Raw genomic sequence first — 17,388 nt, forward strand, 5'->3', positions numbered from 1 at the left:
TCCAACACCCACCACAAAACAACAGCTTTCCCTGTCTCTCCAACACTCAACACAACAGCTTTCCCTGTCTCTCCAACACCCAACACAACAGCTTTCCCTGTCTCTCCAACACCCAAAACAACAGCTTTCCCTGTCTCTCCAACACCCAACACAACAGCTTTCCCTGTCTCTCCAATATCCAAAACAACTGTTTACCCTGTCTCTCCAACACCCAACACAACACAACAGCTTTCCCTGTCTCTCCAACACACAACACAACAGCTTTCCCTGTCTCTCCTACACCCAACACAACAGCTTTCCCTGTCTCTCCAACACCCAACACAACAGCTTTCCCTGTCTCTCCAACACCCAACACAACAGCTTTCCCTTTCTCTCCAACACTCAACACAACAGCTTCCCCTGTCTCTCCAACACCCACCACAACACAGCAGCTTTCCCTGTCTTTCCAACACCCAACACAACAGCTTTCCCTGTCTCTCCAACACTCAACACAACAGCTTTCCCTGTCTCTCCAACACCAAACACAACAGCTTTCCCTGTCTCTCCAACACCCAACACAACACAACAGCTTTCCCTGTATCTCCAACACCCAACACAACAGCTTTCCCTGTCTCTCCAACACCCAACACAACACAACAGCTTTCCCTGTCTCTCCAACACCCAACACAACAGCTTTCCCTGTCTCTCCAACACCCAACACAACACAACAGATTTCCCTGTCTCTCCAACACCCAACACAACAGCTTTCCCTGTCTCTCCAACACCCAACACAACACAACAGTTTTCCCTGTCTATCCAACACCCACCACAATACAACAGCTTTCCCTGTCTATCCAACACCCAACACAACAGCTTTCCCTGTCTCTCCAACACTCAACACAACAGCTTTCCCTGTCTCTCCAACACCCAACACAACACAACAGCTTTCCTGTCTCTCCAACACCAAACACAACAGCTTTCCCTGTCTCTCCAACACCCAACACAACACAACAGCTTTCCCTGTCTCTCCAACACCCAACACAACAGCTTTCCCTGTCTCTCCAACACCCAACACAACAGCTTTCCTGTTTCTCCAACACCCAACACAACAGCTTTCCCTGTCTCTCCAACACTCAACACAACAGCTTTCCCTGTCTCTCCAACACCCAACACAACAGCTTTCCCTGTCTCTCCAACACCCAAAACAACAGCTTTCCCTGTCTCTCCAACACCCAACACAACAGCTTTCCCTGTCTCTCCAACACCCAACACAACAGCTTTCCCTTTCTCTCCAACACTCAACACAACAGCTTCCCCTGTCTCTCCAACACCCACCACAACACAGCAGCTTTCCCTGTCTCTCCAACACCCAACACAACAGCTTTCCTGTCTCTCCAACACTCAACACAACAGCTTTCCCTGTCTCTCCAACACCCAACACAACACAACAGCTTTCCCTGTCTCTCCAACACCCAACACAACACAACAGCTTTCCCTGTCTCTCCAACACCAAACACAACAGCTTTCCCTGTCTCTCCAACACCCAACACAACACAACAGCTTTCCCTGTCTCTCCAACACCCAACACAACAGCTTTCCCTGTCTCTCCAACACCCAACACAACACAACAGCTTTCCCTGTCTCTCCAACACCCAACACAACAGCTTTCCCTGTCTCTCCATCACGCAACACAACACAACAGCTTTCCTGTCTCTCAACACCCAACACAACAGCTTTCCCTGTCTCTCCAACACCCAACACAACACAACAGTTTTCCCTGTCTATCCAACACCCACCACAATACAACAGCTTTCCCTGTCTATCCAACACCCAAAACAACAGCTTTCCCTGTCTCTCCAACACCCAACACAACACAACAGCTTTCCCTGTCTCTCCAACACCCAAAACAACAGCTTTCCCTGTCTCTCCAACACCCAACACAACAGCTTTCCCTGTCTCTCCAACACCCAACACAACACAACAGCTTTCCCTGTCTCTCCAACACACAACACAACAGCTTTCCCTGTCTCTCCAACACTCAACACAAAAGCTTTCCCTGTCTCTCCAACACACAACACAACAGCTTTCCCTGTCTCTCCAACACCCAACACAACAGCTTTCCCTGTCTCTCCAACACCCAACACAACAGCTTTCCTGTCTCTCCAACACCCAACACAACAGCTTTCCTTTCTCTCCAACACTCAACACAACAGCTTCCCTATCTCTCCAACACCCACCACAACACAGCAGCTTTCCCTGTCTCTCCAACACCCAACACAACAGCTTTCCCTGTCTCTCCAACACTCAACACAACAGCTTTCCCTGTCTCTCCAACACCCAACACAACACAACAGCTTTCCCTGTCTCTCCAACACCCAACACAACAGCTTGCCCTGTCTCTCCAACACCCAAAACAACAGCTTTCCCTGTCTCTCCAACACCCAACACAACAGCTTTCCCTCTCTATCCAATATCCAACACAACAGTTTACCCTGTCTCTCCAACACACAACACAACACAACAGCTTGCCCTGTCTCTCCAACACACAACACAACAGCTTTCCCTGTCTCTCCAACACCCAACACAACAGCTTTCCCTGTCTCTCCAACACCCAACACAACAGCTTTCCCTGTCTCTCCAACATCCAACACAACAGCTTTCCCTTTCTCTCCAACACTCAACACAACAGCTTCCCTGTCTCTCCAACACCCACCACAACACAGCAGCTTTCCCTGTCTCTCCAACACCCAACACAACAGCTTTCCCTGTCTCTCAACACTCAACACAACAGCTTTCCCTGTCTCTCAACACCCAACACAACACAACAGCTTTCCACTGTCTCTCAACACCAAACACAACAGCTTTCCCTGTCTCTCCAACACCCAACACAACACAACAGCTTTCCCTGTCTCTCCAACACCCAACACAACAGCTTCCCTGTCTCTCCAACACCCAACACAACAGCTTTCCCTGTTTCTCCAAAACCCAACACAACAGCTTTCCCTGTCTTTACAACACTCAACACAACAGCTTTACTTGTCTCTTCAACACCCAACACAACAGCTTTCCCTGTCTCTCCAACACCCAACACAACACAACAGATTTCCCTGTCTCTCCAACACTCAACACAACAGCTTTCCCTGTCTCTCCAACACCCAACACAACAGCTTTCCCTGTCTCTCCAACACCCAAAACAACAGCTTTCCCTGTCTCTCCAACACCCAACACAACAGCTTTCCCTGTCTCTCCAACACCCAACACAACAGCTTTCCCTTTCTCTCCAACACTCAACACAACAGCTTCCCCTGTCTCTCCAACACCCACCACAACACAGCAGCTTTCCTGTCTCTCCAACACCCAACACAACAGCTTTCCCTGTCTCTCCAACACTCAACACAACAGCTTTCCCTGTCTCTCCAACACCCAACACAACACAACAGCTTTCCCTGTCTCTCCAACACCCAACACAACACAACAGCTTTCCCTGTCTCTCCAACACCAAACACAACAGCTTTCCCTGTCTCTCCAACACCCAACACAACAGCTTTCCCTGTCTCTCCAACACCCAACACAACACAACAGCTTTCCCTGTCTCTCCAACACCCAACACAACAGCTTTCCCTGTCTCTCCAACACCCAACACAACACAACAGTTTTCCCTGTCTATCCAACACCCACCACAATACAACAGCTTTCCCTGTCTATCCAACACCCAAAACAACAGCTTTCCCTGTCTCTCCAACACCCAACACAACACAACAGCTTTCCCTGTCTCTCCAACACCCAAAACAACAGCTTTCCCTGTCTCTCCAACACCCAACACAACAGCTTTCCCTGTCTCTCCAACACCCAACACAACACAACAGCTTTCCCTGTCTCTCCAACACACAACACAACAGCTTTCCTGTCTCTCCAACACCCACCACAAAACAACAGCTTTCCCTGTCTCTCCAACACCCAACACAACAGCTTTCCCTGTCTCTCCAACACTCAACACAACAGCTTTCCCTGTCTCTCCAACACCCAACACAACAGCTTTCCCTGTCTCTCCAACACCCAAAACAACAGCTTTCCCTGTCTCTCCAACACCCAACACAACAGCTTTCCCTGTCTCTCCAATATCCAACACAACTGTTTACCCTGTCTCTCCAACACCCAACACAACACAACAGCTTTCCCTGTCTCTCAACACACAACACAACAGCTTTCCTGTCTCTCCTACACCCAACACAACAGCTTTCCCTGTCTCTCCAACACCCAACACAACAGCTTTCCCTGTCTCTCCAACACCCAACACAACAGCTTTCCCTTTCTCTCCAACACTCAACACAACAGCTTCCCCTGTCTCTCCAACACCCACCACAACACAGCAGCTTTCCCTGTCTCTCCAACACCCAACACAACAGCTTTCCCTGTCTCTCCAACACTCAACATAACAGCTTTCCCTGTCTCTCCAACACCCAACACAACACAACAGCTTTCCCTGTCTCTCCAACACCCAACACAACACAACAGCTTTCCCTGTCTCTCCAACACCAAACACAACAGCTTTCCCTGTCTCTCCAACACCCAAAACAACAGCTTTCCCTGTCTCTCCAACACCCAACACAACAGCTTTCCCTGTCTCTCCAACACCCAACACAACACAACAGCTTTCCCTGTCTCTCCAACACACAACACAACAGCTTTCCTGTCTCTCCAACACCCACCACAAAACAACAGCTTTCCCTGTCTCTCCAACACCCAACACAACAGCTTTCCCTGTCTCTCCAACACTCAACACAACAGCTTTCCCTGTCTCTCCAACACCCAACACAACAGCTTTCCCTGTCTCTCCAACACCCAAAACAACAGCTTTCCCTGTCTCTCCAACACCCAACACAACAGCTTTCCCTGTCTCTCCAATATCCAACACAACTGTTTACCCTGTCTCTCCAACACCCAACACAACACAACAGCTTTCCCTGTCTCTCCAACACACAACACAACAGCTTTCCCTGTCTCTCCTACACCCAACACAACAGCTTTCCCTGTCTCTCCAACACCCAACACAACAGCTTTCCCTGTCTCTCCAACACCCAACACAACAGCTTTCCCTTTCTCTCCAACACTCAACACAACAGCTTCCCCTGTCTCTCCAACACCCACCACAACACAGCAGCTTTCCCTGTCTCTCCAACACCCAACACAACAGCTTTCCTGTCTCTCCAACACTCAACACAACAGCTTTCCCTGTCTCTCCAACACCCAACACAACACAACAGCTTTCCCTGTCTCTCCAACACCCAACACAACACAACAGCTTTCCCTGTCTCTCCAACACCAAACACAACAGCTTTCCCTGTCTCTCCAACACCCAACACAACACAACAGCTTTCCCTGTCTCTCCAACACCCAACACAACAGCTTTCCCTGTCTCTCCAACACCCAACACAACACAACAGCTTTCCCTGTCTCTCCAACACCCAACACAACAGCTTTCCCTGTCTCTCCAACACCCAACACAACACAACAGATTTCCCTGTCTCTCCAACACCCAACACAACAGCTTTCCCTGTCTCTCCAACACCCAACACAACACAACAGTTTTCCCTGTCTATCCAACACCCACCACAATACAACAGCTTTCCCTGTCTATCCAACACCCAACACAACAGCTTTCCTGTCTCTCCAACACTCAACACAACAGCTTTCCCTGTCTCTCCAACACCCAACACAACACAACAGCTTTCCCTGTCTCTCCAACACCCAACACAACAACAGCTTTCCCTGTCTCTCCAACACCAAACACAACAGCTTTCCCTGTCTCTCCAACACCCAACACAACACAACAGCTTTCCCTGTCTCTCCAACACACAACACAACAGCTTTCCCTGTCTCTCCAACACCCAACACAACACAACAGCTTTCCCTGTCTCTCCAACACCCAACACAACAGCTTTCCCTGTCTCTCCAACACCCAACACAACACAACAGCTTTCCCTGTCTCTCCAACACCCAACACAACAGCTTTCCCTGTCTCTCAACACCCAACACAACACAACAGTTTTCCCTGTCTCTCCAACACCCACCACAATACAACAGCTTTCCCTGTCTATCCAACACCCAAAACAACAGCTTTCCCTGTCTCTCCAACACCCAACACAACACAACAGCTTTCCCTGTCTCTCCAACACCCAAAACAACAGCTTTCCCTGTCTCTCCAACACCCAACACAACAGCTTTCCCTGTCTCTCCAACACCCAACACAACACAACAGCTTTCCCTGTCTCTCCAACACACAACACAACAGCTTTCCCTGTCTCTCCAACACCCGCCACAAAACAACAGCTTTCCCTGTCTCTCCAACACCCAACACAACAGCTTTCCCTGTCTCTCCAACACTCAACACAACAGCTTTCCCTGTCTCTCCAACACCCAACACAACAGCTTTCCCTGTCTCTCCAACACCCAAAACAACAGCTTTCCTGTCTCTCCAACACCCAACACAACAGCTTTCCCTGTCTCCAATATCCAACACAACTGTTTACCCTGTCTCTCCAACACCCAACACAACACAACAGCTTTCCCTGTCTCTCCAACACACAACACAACAGCTTTCCCTGTCTCTCCTACACCCAACACAACAGCTTTCCCTGTCTCTCCAACACCCAACACAACAGCTTTCCCTGTCTCTCCAACACCCAACACAACAGCTTTCCCTTTCTCTCAACACTCAACACAACAGCTTCCCCTGTCTCTCCAACACCCACCACAACACAGCAGCTTTCCCTGTCTCTCCAACACCCAACACAACAGCTTTCCCTGTCTCTCCAACACTCAACACAACAGCTTTCCCTGTCTCTCCAACACCCAACACAACACAACAGCTTTCCCTGTCTCTCCAACACCCAACACAACACAACAGCTTTCCCTGTCTCTCCAACACCAAACACAACAGCTTTCCCTGTCTCTCCAACACCCAACACAACACAACAGCTTTCCCTGTCTCTCCAACACCCAACACAACAGCTTTCCCTGTCTCTCCAACACCCAACACAACACAACAGCTTTCCCTGTCTCTCCAACACCCAACACAACAGCTTTCCCTGTCTCTCCAACACCAAACACAACAGCTTTCCCTGTCTCTCCAACACCCACACAGCAACAGCTTTCCCTGTCTCTCCAACACCCAACACAACAGCTTTCCCTGTCTCTCCAACACCCAACACAACAGCTTTCCCTGTCTCTCCAACACCCAACACAACAGCTTTCCCTGTCTTTACAACACTCAACACAACAGCTTTCCTTGTCTCTTCAACACCCAACACAACAGCTTTCCCTGTCTCTCCAACACCCAACACAACACAACGATTTCCCTGTCTCTCCAACACTCAACACAACAGCTTTCCCTGTCTCTCCAACACCCAACACAACAGCTTTCCCTGTCTCTCCAACACCCAAAACAACAGCTTTCCCTGTCTCTCCAACACCCAACACAACAGCTTTCCTGTCTCTCCAACACCCAACACAACAGCTTTCCTTTCTCTCCAACACTCAACACAACAGCTTTCCCTGTCTCTCCAACACCCACCACAACACAGCAGCTTTCCCTGTCTCTCCAACACCCAACACAACAGCTTTCCCTGTCTCTCCAACACTCAACACAACAGCTTTCCCTGTCTCTCCAACACCCAACACAACACAACAGCTTTCCCTGTCTCTCCAACACCCAACACAACACAACAGCTTTCCCTGTCTCTCCAACACCAAACACAACAGCTTTCCCTGTCTCTCCAACACCCAACACAACAGCTTTCCCTGTCTCTCAACACCCAACACAACACAACAGCTTTCCCTGTCTCTCCAACACCCAACACAACAGCTTTCCCTGTCTCTCCAACACCCAACACAACACAACAGTTTTCCCTGTCTATCCAACACCCACCACAATACAACAGCTTTCCCTGTCTATCCAACACCCAAAACAACAGCTTTCCCTGTCTCTCAACACCCAACACAACACAACAGCTTTCCTGTCTCTCCAACACCCAAAACAACAGCTTTCCCTGTCTCTCCAACACCCAACACAACAGCTTTCCCTGTCTCTCCGCACCCCAACACAACACAACAGCTTTCCCTGTCTCTCCAACACACAACACAACAGCTTTCCCTGTCTCTCCAACACCCACCACAAAACAACAGCTTTCCCTGTCTCTCCAACACCCAACACAACAGCTTTCCCTGTCTCTCCAACACTCAACACAACAGCTTTCCCTGTCTCTCCAACACCCAACACAACAGCTTTCCCTGTCTCTCCAACACCCAAAACAACAGCTTTCCCTGTCTCTCCAACACCCAACACAACAGCTTTCCTGTCTCTCCAACATCCAACACAACTGTTTTCCCTGTCTCTTCAACACCCAACACAACACAACAGCTTTCCCTGTCTCTCCAACACACAACACAACAGCTTTCCCTGTCTCTCCTACACCCAACACAACAGCTTTCCCTGTCTCTCAACACCCAACACAACAGCTTTCCCTGTCTCTCCAACACCCAACACAACAGCTTTCCTTTCTCTCCAACACTCAACACAACAGCTTCCCCTGTCTCTCCAACACCCACCACAACACAGCAGCTTTCCCTGTCTCTCCAACACCCAACACAACAGCTTTCCCTGTCTCTCCAACACTCAACACAACAGCTTTCCCTGTCTCTCCAACACCCAACACAACACAACAGCTTTCCCTGTCTCTCCAACACCCAACACAACACAACAGCTTTCCCTGTCTCTCCAACACCAAACACAACAGCTTTCCCTGTCTCTCCAACACCCAAAACAACAGCTTTCCCTGTCTCTCCAACACCCAACACAACAGCTTTCCCTGTCTCTCCAACACCCAACACAACACAACAGCTTTCCCTGTCTCTCCAACACACAACACAACAGCTTTCCCTGTCTCTCCAACACCCACCACAAAACAACAGCTTTCCCTGTCTCTCAACACCCAACACAACAGCTTTCCCTGTCTCTCCAACACTCAACACAACAGCTTTCCCTGTCTCTCCAACACCCAACACAACAGCTTTCCCTGTCTCTCCAACACCCAAAACAACAGCTTTCCCTGTCTCTCCAACACCCAACACAACAGCTTTCCCTGTCTCTCCAATATCCAACACAACTGTTTACCCTGTCTCTCCAACACCCAACACAACACAACAGCTTTCCCTGTCTCTCCAACACACAACACAACAGCTTTCCCTGTCTCTCCTACACCCAACACAACAGCTTTCCTGTCTCTCCAACACCCAACACAACAGCTTTCCCTGTCTCTCCAACACCCAACACAACAGCTTTCCCTTTCTCTCCAACACTCAACACAACAGCTTCCCCTGTCTCTCCAACACCCACCACAACACAGCAGCTTTCCCTGTCTCTCCAACACCCAACACAACAGCTTTCCCTGTCTCTCCAACACTCAACACAACAGCTTTCCCTGTCTCTCCAACACCCAACACAACACAACAGCTTTCCCTGTCTCTCCAACACCCAACACAACACAACAGCTTTCCCTGTCTCTCCAACACCAAACACAACAGCTTTCCCTGTCTCTCAACACCCAACACAACACAACAGCTTTCCCTGTCTCTCCAACACCCAACACAACAGCTTTCCCTGTCTCTCCAACACCCAACACAACACAACAGCTTTCCCTGTCTCTCCAACACCCAACACAACAGCTTTCCCTGTCTCTCCAACACCCAACACAACACAACAGATTTCCCTGTCTCTCCAACACCCAACACAACAGCTTTCCCTGTCTCTCCAACACCCAACACAACACAACAGTTTTCCCTGTCTATCCAACACCCACCACAATACAACAGCTTTCCCTGTCTATCCAACACCCAACACAACAGCTTTCCCTGTCTCTCCAACACTCAACACAACAGCTTTCCCTGTCTCTCCAACACCCAACACAACACAACAGCTTTCCCTGTCTCTCCAACACCCAACACAACACAACAGCTTTCCCTGTCTCTCCAACACCAAACACAACAGCTTTCCCTGTCTCTCCAACACCCAACACAACACAACAGCTTTCCCTGTCTCTCCAACACACAACACAACAGCTTTCCCTGTCTCTCCAACACCCAACACAACACAACAGCTTTCCCTGTCTCTCCAACACCCAACACAACAGCTTTCCCTGTCTCTCCAACACCCAACACAACACAACAGCTTCTCCTGTCTCTCCAACACCCAACACAACAGCTTTCCCTGTCTCTCCAACACCCAACACAACACAACAGTTTTCCCTGTCTATCCAACACCCACCACAATACAACAGCTTTCCCTGTCTATCCAACACCCCAAAACAACAGCTTTCCTGTCTCTCCAACACCCAACACAACACAACAGCTTTTCCCTGTCTCTCCAACACCCAAAACAACAGCTTTCCCTGTCTCTCCAACACCCAACACAACAGCTTTCCCTGTCTCTCCAACACCCAACACAACACAACAGCTTTCCCTGTCTCTCCAACACACAACACAACAGCTTTCCCTGTCTCTCCAACACCCGCCACAAAACAACAGCTTTCCCTGTCTCTCCAACACCCAACACAACAGCTTTCCCTGTCTCTCCAACACTCAACACAACAGCTTTCCCTGTCTCTCCAACACCCAACACAACAGCTTTCCTGTCTCTCAACACCCAAAACAACAGCTTTCCCTGTCTCTCCAACACCCAACACAACAGCTTTCCCTGTCTCTCCAATATCCAACACAACTGTTTGCCCTGTCTCTCCAACACCCAACACAACACAACAGCTTTCCCTGTCTCTCCAACACACAACACAACAGCTTTCCCTGTCTCTCCTACACCCAACACAACAGCTTTCCCTGTCTCTCCAACACCCAACACAACAGCTTTCCTGTCTCTCCAACACCCAACACAACAGCTTTCCTTTCTCTCCAACACTCAACACAACAGCTTCCCTGTCTCTCCAACACCCACCACAACACAGCAGCTTTCCCTGTCTCTCCAACACCCAACACAACAGCTTTCCCTGTCTCTCCAACACTCAACACAACAGCTTTCCCTGTCTCTCCAACACCCAACACAACACAACAGCTTTCCCTGTCTCTCCAACACCCAACACAACACAACAGCTTTCCCTGTCTCTCCAACACCAAACACAACAGCTTTCCCTGTCTCTCCAACACCCAACACAACACAACAGCTTTCCCTGTCTCTCCAACACCCAACACAACAGCTTTCCCTGTCTCTCCAACACCCAACACAACACAACAGCTTTCCCTGTCTCTCCAACACCCAACACAACAGCTTTCCCTGTCTCTCCAACACCCAACACAACACAACAGATTTCCCTGTCTCTCCAACACCCAACACAACAGCTTTCCCTGTCTCTCCAACACCCAACACAACACAACAGTTTTCCCTGTCTATCCAACACCCACCACAATACAACAGCTTTCCCTGTCTATCCAACACCCAACACAACAGCTTTCCCTGTCTCTCCAACACTCAACACAACAGCTTTCCCTGTCTCTCCAACACCCAACACAACACAACAGCTTTCCCTGTCTCTCCAACACCAAACACAACAGCTTTCCCTGTCTCTCCAACACCCAACACAACACAACAGCTTTCCCTGTCTCTCCAACACCCAACACAACAGCTTTCCCTGTCTCTCCAACACCCAACACAACAGCTTTCCCTGTTTCTCCAACACCCAACACAACAGCTTTCCCTGTCTCTCCAACACTCAACACAACAGCTTTCCCTGTCTCTCCAACACCCAACACAACAGCTTTCCCTGTCTCTCCAACACCCAAAACAACAGCTTTCCCTGTCTCTCCAACACCCAACACAACAGCTTTCCCTGTCTCTCCAACACCCAACACAACAGCTTTCCCTTTCTCTCCAACACTCAACACAACAGCTTCCCCTGTCTCTCCAACACCCACCACAACACAGCAGCTTTCCCTGTCTCTCCAACACCCAACACAACAGCTTTCCCTGTCTCTCCAACACTCAACACAACAGCTTTCCCTGTCTCTCCAACACCCAACACAACACAACAGCTTTCCCTGTCTCTCCAACACCCAACACAACACAACAGCTTTCCCTGTCTCTCCAACACCAAACACAACAGCTTTCCCTGTCTCTCCAACACCCAACACAACACAACAGCTTTCCCTGTCTCTCCAACACCCAACACAACAGCTTTCCCTGTCTCTCCAACACCCAACACAACACAACAGCTTTCCCTGTCTCTCCAACACCCAACACAACAGCTTTCCTGTCTCTCCATCACCCAACACAACACAACAGCTTTCCCTGTCTCTCCAACACCCAACACAACAGCTTTCCCTGTCTCTCCAACACCCAACACAACACAACAGTTTTCCCTGTCTATCCAACACCCACCACAATACAACAGCTTTCCCTGTCTATCCAACACCCAAAACAACAGCTTTCCCTGTCTCTCCAACACCCAACACAACACAACAGCTTTCCCTGTCTCTCCAACACCCAAAACAACAGCTTTCCCTGTCTCTCCAACACCCAACACAACAGCTTTCCCTGTCTCTCCAACACCCAACACAACACAACAGCTTTCCCTGTCTCTCCAACACACAACACAACAGCTTTCCCTGTCTCTCCAACACCCACCACAAAACAACAGCTTTCCCTGTCTCTCCAACACCCAACACAACAGCTTTCCCTGTCTCTCCAACACCCAACACAACAGCTTTCCCTGTCTCTCCAACACCCAACACAACACAACAGATTTCCCTGACTCTCCAACACCCAACACAACAGCTTTCCCTGTCTCTCCAACACCCAACACAACACAACAGTTTTCCCTGTCTATCCAACACCCACCACAATACAACAGCTTTCCCTGTCTATCCAACACCCAACACAACAGCTTTCCCTGTCTCTCCAACACTCAACACAACAGCTTTCCCTGTCTCTCCAACACCCAACACAACACAACAGCTTTCCCTGTCTCTCCAACACCAAACACAACAGCTTTCCCTGTCTCTCCAACACCCAACACAACACAACAGCTTTCCCTGTCTCTCCAACACCCAACACAACAGCTTTCCCTGTCTCTCCAACACCCAACACAACAGCTTTCCCTGTTTCTCCAACACCCAACACAACAGCTTTCCCTGTCTTTCCAACACACAACACAACAGCTTTACTTGTCTCTCCAACACCCAACACAACAGCTTTCCCTGTCTCTCCAACACCCAACACAACACAACAGCTTTCCCTGTCTCTCCAACACCCAACACAACAGCTTTCCCTGTCTCGCCAACACCCAACACAACACAACAGCTTTCCCTGTCTCTCCAACACCCAACACAACAGCTTTCCCTGTCTCTCCAACACCCAACACAACACAACAGTTTTCCCTGTCTATCCAACACCCACCACAATACAACAGCTTTCCCTGTCTATCCAACACCCAAAACAACAGCTTTCCCTGTCTCTCCAACACCCAACACAACACAACAGCTTTCCTGTCTCTCCAACACCCAAAACAACAGCTTTCCCTGTCTCTCCAACACCCAACACAACAGCTTTCCCTGTCTCTCCAACACCCAACACAACACAACAGCTTTCCCTGTCTCTCCAACACACAACACAACAGCTTTCCCTGTCTCTCCAACACCCGCCACAAAACAACAGCTTTCCCTGTCTCTCCAACACCCAACACAACAGCTTTCCCTGTCTCTCCAACACTCAACACAACAGCTTTCCTGTCTCTCCAACACCCAACACAACAGCTTTCCCTGTCTCTCCAACACCCAAAACAACAGCTTTCCCTGTCTCTCCAACACCCAACACAACAGCTTTCCCTGTCTCTCCAATATCCAACACAACTGTTTACCCTGTCTCTCCAACACCCAACACAACACAACAGCTTTCCCTGTCTCTCCAACACACAACACAACAGCTTTCCCTGTCTCTCCTACACCCAACACAACAGCTTTCCCTGTCTCTCCAACACCCAACACAACAGCTTTCCCTGTCTCTCCAACACCCAACACAACAGCTTTCCCTTTCTCTCCAACACTCAACACAACAGCTTCCCCTGTCTCTCCAACACCCACCACAACACAGCAGCTTTCCCTGTCTCTCCAACACCCAACACAACAGCTTTCCCTGTCTCTCCAACACTCAACACAACAGCTTTCCCTGTCTCTCCAACAACCAACACAACACAACAGCTTTCCCTGTCTCTCCAACACCCAACACAACACAACAGCTTTCCCTGTCTCTCCAACACCAAACACAACAGCTTTCCTGTCTCTCCAACACCCAACACAACACAACAGCTTTCCCTGTCTCTCCAACACCCAACACAACAGCTTTCCCTGTCTCTCCAACACCCAACACAACACAACAGCTTTCCCTGTCTCTCCAACACCCAACACAACAGCTTTCCCTGTCTCTCCAACACCCAACACAACACAACAGATTTCCCTGTCTCTCCAACACCCAACACAACAGCTTTCCCTGTCTCTCCAACACCCAACACAACACAACAGTTTTCCCTGTCTATCCAACACCCACCACAATACAACAGCTTTCCCTGTCTATCCAACACCCAACACAACAGCTTTCCCTGTCTCTCCAACACTCAACACAACAGCTTTCCCTGTCTCTCCAACACCCAACACAACACAACAGCTTTCCCTGTCTCTCCAACACCAAACACAACAGCTTTCCCTGTCTCTCCAACACCCAACACAACACAACAGCTTTCCCTGTCTCTCCAACACCCAACACAAAAGCTTTCCCTGTCTCTCCAACACCCAACACAACAGCTTTCCCTGTTTCTCCAACACCCAACACAACAGCTTTCCCTGTCTCTCCAACACTCAACACAACAGCTTTCCCTGTCTCTCCAACACCCAACACAACAGCTTTCCCTGTCTCTCCAACACCCAAAACAACAGCTTTCCCTGTCTCTCCAACACCCAACACAACAGCTTTCCCTGTCTCTCCAACACCCAACACAACAGCTTTCCCTTTCTCTCCAACACTCAACACAACAGCTTCCCCTGTCTCTCCAACACCCACCACAACACAGCAGCTTTCCCTGTCTCTCCAACACCCAACACAACAGCTTTCCCTGTCTCTCCAACACTCAACACAACAGCTTTCCCTGTCTCTCCAACACCCAACACAACACAACAGCTTTCCCTGTCTCTCCAACACCCAACACAACACAACAGCTTTCCCTGTCTCTCCAACACCAAACACAACAGCTTTCCCTGTCTCTCCAACACCCAACACAACACAACAGCTTTCCCTGTCTCTCCAACACCCAACACAACAGCTTTCCCTGTCTCTCCAACACCCAACACAACACAACAGCTTTCCCTGTCTCTCCAACACCCAACACAACAGCTTTCCCTGTCTCTCCATCACCCAACACAACACAACAGCTTTCCCTGTCTCTCCAACACCCAACACAACAGCTTTCCCTGTCTCTCCAACACCCAACACAACACAACAGTTTTCCCTGTCTATCCAACACCCACCACAATACAACAGCTTTCCCTGTCTATCCAACACCCAAAACAACAGCTTTCCCTGTCTCTCCAACACCCAACACAACACAACAGCTTTCCCTGTCTCTCCAACACCCAACACAACAGCTTTCCTGTCTCTCCAACACCCAACACAACACAACAGCTTTCCCTGTCTCTCCAACACACAACACAACAGCTTTCCCTGTCTCTCCAACACCCACCACAAAACAACAGCTTTCCCTGTCTCTCCAACACCCAACACAACAGCTTTCCCTGTCTCTCCAACACTCAACACAACAGCTTTCCCTGTCTCTCCAACACCCAACACAACAGCTTACCCTGTCTCTCCAACACCCAAAACAACAGCTTTCCCTGTCTCTCCAACACCCAACACAACAGCTTTCCCTGTCTCTCCAATATCCAACACAACTGTTTATCCTGTCTCTCCAACACCCAACACAACACAACAGCTTTCCCTGTCTCTCCAACACACAACACAACAGCTTTCCCTGTCTCTCCTACACCCAACACAACAGCTTTCCCTGTCTCTCCAACACCCAACACAACAGCTTTCCCTGTCTCTCCAACACCCAACACAACAGCTTTCCCTTTCTCTCCAACACTCAACACAACAGCTTCCCCTGTCTCTCCAACACCCACCACAACACAGCAGCTATCCCTGTCTCTCCAACACCCAACACAACAGCTTTCCCTGTCTCTCCAACACTCAACACAACAGCTTTCCCTGTCTCTCCAACACCCAACACAACACAACAGCTTTCCCTGTCTCTCCAACACCCAACACAACACAACAGCTTTCCCTGTCTCTCCAACACCAAACACAACAGCTTTCCCTGTCTCTCCAACACCCAACACAACACAACAGCTTTCCCTGTCTCTCCAACACCCAACACAACAGCTTTCCCTGTCTCTCCAACACCCAACACAACACAACAGCTTTCCCTGTCTCTCCATCACCCAACACAACAGCTTTCCCTGTCTCTCCAACACCCAACACAACACAACAGATTTCCCTGACTCTCCAACACCCAACACAACAGCTTTCCCTGTCTCTCCAACACCCAACACAACACAACAGTTTTCCCTGTCTATCCAACACCCACCACAATACAACAGCTTTCCCTGTCTATCCAACACCCAACACAACAGCTTTCCCTGTCTCTCCAACACTCAACACAACAGCTTTCCCTGTCTCTCCAACACCCAACACAACACAACAGCTTTCCCTGTCTCTCCAACACCAAACACAACAGCTTTCCCTGTCTCTCCAACACCCAACACAACACAACAGCTTTCCCTGTCTCTCCAACACCCAACACAACAGCTTTCCCTGTCTCTCCAACACCCAACACAACAGCTTTCCCTGTTTCTCCAACACCCAACACAACAGCTTTCCCTGTCTTTCCAACACTCAACACAACAGCTTTACTTGTCTCTCCAACACCCAACACAACAGCTTTCCCTGTCTCTCCAACACCCAACACAACACAACAGATTTCCCTGTCTCTCCAACACTCAACACAACAGCTTTCCCTGTCTCTCCAACACCCAACACAACAGCTTTCCCTGTCTCTCCAACACCCAAAACAACAGCTTTCCCTGTCTCTCCAACACCCAACACAACAGCTTTCCCTGTCTCTCCAATATCCAACACAACTGTTTACCCTGTCTCTCCAACACCCAACACAACACAACAGCTTTCCCTGTCTCTCCAACACACAACACAACAGCTTTCACTGTCTCTCCAACACCCAACACAAAAGCTTTCCCTGTCTCTCCAACACTCAACACAACAGCTTCCACTGTCCCTCCAACACCCAC

This window comes from Salmo salar, chromosome ssa15 (genome assembly GCF_905237065.1).
Source record: "Salmo salar chromosome ssa15, Ssal_v3.1, whole genome shotgun sequence".
In the NCBI taxonomy this organism is placed as follows: domain Eukaryota; kingdom Metazoa; phylum Chordata; class Actinopteri; order Salmoniformes; family Salmonidae; genus Salmo; species Salmo salar.